Consider the following 3762-nt stretch of genomic DNA (forward strand, 5'->3'; position numbering starts at 1 on the left):
AGGCGCCTCCCTCTCGTTTCATAAGCTGCGGCCTTAGGGCGGGGAGCGCTGGGGCAGAGCGCGGGAAACTCTAGCCGGCTCCTGTGGGGGCCTGAGGGCTGGGACGGGCGGAGCCTCCCCACCAGAGTCCTTGGAAGCGCACTTCACACCTGCTTCAAAAAGTGCCTGGGTGAGGCAGTGCCTCCTCACATGGGAGTAGTCCCTGCGGGGTGAGGGCTCCGTCCCACTGTTGCCCCCCCCTTCTTCCCTGTGTCTCTGCCATTCATAGCAGGGATGTGCAGTGAGTGGGGAGGGAGGTGGGGCAAAGCCTCCCCACTGGAGTCCTTTGAAAAGCGCTGCTGCCATGGGTTGTGTGCGCTTAAGCACCTTACACAGTGTGGGCAGGCTCTGCCTCACCTGCCCCCCCCTCCTGTGTGAGGTGCTTTTTGAAGGACTCCAGTAGGGAGGCACTGCCTCACTTGCCTCCCAACTCATCGCACGTCCCTGCTATGAAATGGCAAAGGAGAGAGACAGGGAAGAAGGGGCGGGCAGCAGCAGAACAGAGCCCTCACCCGGCAGTAGAGGGACTACTCTCAACTGGAGATGGAGAAGGTGCAGAAAGGAGTGACTAAAATGATGGCTGGGCTGGGGCCTCTCCCTGACAAGGAAAAGCTGCAGCATTTGGGGCTCTTCATTGTTGGGGAATAACTGAGTCATTGGGGAGTATAACTGAGTCATACAAAATTATGCAGGGGGTGGACGGAGTGGATGAAGAGATGCTCTTTTCCTTCTCACACAACACCAGAACCAGGCGACATCCACTCAAGTTGAGTGTTGGGAGAGTTAGGACTGACAAAAGAAAATGTTTCTTGACCCAGCATGTCAGTCTGTGGAACTCCATGCCACAGGATGTGGTGATGGTATCTGGCCCAGATGCCTTTAAAGGGAGGATTGGACAGATTTATAGAAGAAAAGTCCATCACATGTTACAAGCCATGATGGGTATGTGCAACGTCCTGGTTTTAGAAGTAGGCCACCTCAGAAAGCCAGGTGCAAAAGAGGGCACCAGGATTCAGGTCTCAGCAAGAGACCCTCCCTTGCGCATGGCCTTCTTGTGTGCTCCCTGAGGCATCACGTGGGCTATTGTGAGATACAGGAAGCTGGACTAGATAGGACTTTGGCCTGATTCAGCAGGACTCTTATGTTCTTATGAATGTACCAGGCCACCAGGATGCAGGTCTTGTGCTCCCTGAGGCATGTGATGGACCCCTTCAGATACAGGAGATACAGGAAGCTGAACTAGATGGGCCTTTGGCCTGATCCAGTGGGGCTCTTTTTATGTTTTTAACTAAGAATCTGCCTAGAGCAGCTATTTTCAATCTTTTTCATCTCGTGGCACACTGACAAGACACTAAAATTGTCAAGGCATTCCATTAGGTTTTTGACAATTGACAAGGCACACCATACTGCCAGTGGGGGGTTCACATCCCCATTGGCCCTACTAATAAATGATCTTCCCCCAATTCCTGTGGCATACCTGTGGACCACTCACAGCACACTAGTGTGCCACAGCACAGTGGTTGAAAATGGCTGGCCTAGAGGACCTGCTTTAATCCTAGAGATTGAAAAAGACAAAGCACTTTTATGCCAGAATGTGTTGCTGGAACATGGGAGGGAGCATGTTTCTGAGCATGTATAGAATGCACCTCTTTCTGCATAAAGGAGCAGCTTCCCCATTCAGAAAGCTGCCTGCACTATGGGGGGACGGAGAAGAGAAGGCATGTCAGGGAGAAAGTCTTACAAGTTGGGCGTACCTTACCAGTGGTTCTCAAACTGTGGGTCGCAACAAGATTTTTGGTGGGTCCCATAGAAGTTGAGCAGAGCCTCCAATGAAAACACAGGTGATGGAAGGATCAGATAACTAATTGCCTCAAAAAGCCTGAGGCGTTTCAAAAATCAGAATTGCCCTGCAAAGACCTGCAGTTTGTAAGCATGTTTAAATATAAGGAGATACATGTTGGAGTATCTTTTTTCCTGTTATTATTACGTATAAATAAGTAAAAATTATTTCTTTCTAGATTTTTAAAAAGTTCTTATAAACCTAGGTTGGTCCTGATAGAGGGTCATTTTAAAAAGTGGGTCCCGGTGCTAAAACGTTTGGGAACCACTGCCTTAGCTGAAATTATTTTTATGAATTTCGGAATACTTGTATATACATAAAGAGAAATCTTGGGAATGGGGACCAAGTTTAAGCACAAAATTAATATATGTGTTTATTTACCCCTTATACACAGAGCCTGGAGGTAATTTGTACAATATTTTTAATAAATATAAATATTTATTAATTTAATAAAGTAATAAATTTAATAAATTAACCGTGCATAAAGCAAGGTTTGTGCATCAAACACAGTTTGTGATTGTATTTCTTTTAGGCAAAAAAGGTTTAAAAAAAGTCCTGTTGGCACTCAAAGTTCCGTATTTTGGAATATTCCGTATTTCAGAATTCCGGATAAGGGGTGCTCAACCTGTACCTTCTCCCTGATATGCCTCCCTTTTATGGAGTCATGCTAATTTATTGTGGAGTATCCTTCAGGCATATTTTTTTGTTTTAATTTTTGAGTTCAGTGTTTAAAATATGTACAATGTAGAAGTGTTTAAAATATGTACAACATATGGGTACAACAACTTTAAGCCATTTCTGCCCAACATTGCATATACTCAACGGGGATCAAATGTGTACACCTACGGACTGGGCAGAAAGGGAAGAAAATAATAAAGTGAGAACTTAAACAAAACAATAATACTCAATATAATAAGGGCTTATTGAAGAATGTACTGCATTTCAGTTTTATGTTAGAATAGAACTTATAAAACATAACACAGGATAAGAAAAATTGATAAGGTAGTACAGTACTGTGCAGCTAGCACTGCATCATGTGAGTCTCCTTCTGATTGTGTTATTTGTCCTATTGTTTGATGCAGTTAAAAGCTTTTAGAGCTTTTGCTACCTGGAGGTTGTATCATGAGAATTGGAGTAAATAACTCCTGACCTTTTAGGGGAAAGGGACACTGGAGTCCTGAATTTGGGTCAAAGCAACATGTCTTTCAAGGACTTCGCTAGGATAGTGTTTGTAAAATTGGTTCCCTACCTAGAGATACCTCAGAATCAATTTGGAGGGTTTGCATGAATTCCTGAAAATGTGGTGTGAGTGGCAACCCCTTCTTGTACTTGACTAATTCACACGTTCTGTTTACAATTAGCTAGTCCGCACATACTCTTTGTTACAGGAAGGCTGCTTGAAATAGTGCTTGTGTACCTTCCATAAGGCAGATTACCACTTTCTACTTGGTTTCAATCCCAGATCTTTGTATTCCTGGCCTAAAGCAAATAGCAAAACTTAGGTGTGCCAATATTTTTAACAGTCACTTCAGCTTTTGAGTAAACGCTGCAGAGTAAACACCACTTGACAGAAAGTGATGGCAATGCTATACGTCAACTTGCACTCTTGCGCAAGTTGCACTCTTATTGTGCTTTTTAATCTGAGGTCCTGCTCCATGTCCCACCAGAGCCTTTTTGGTGGCAGCCCCCTGACTTTGAAATTCCCTCCACCAGGAACTAAAACTAATAACAACAACCACCACCTTTCTGGTCATCGGATTACTCCTCTTACTTTATTTGAGGTGGTTTATATAGACAGGCGTTTCTGAATCCCTCGAGGGGATTTTTACAATCATAGAAGGTTCTCACAACATTTCAGATGGATCTTCCTGATCTGGTCTCAC

This window comes from Tiliqua scincoides, chromosome 1 (assembly GCF_035046505.1).
Source record: "Tiliqua scincoides isolate rTilSci1 chromosome 1, rTilSci1.hap2, whole genome shotgun sequence".
Taxonomy (NCBI): Eukaryota; Metazoa; Chordata; class Lepidosauria; order Squamata; family Scincidae; genus Tiliqua; species Tiliqua scincoides.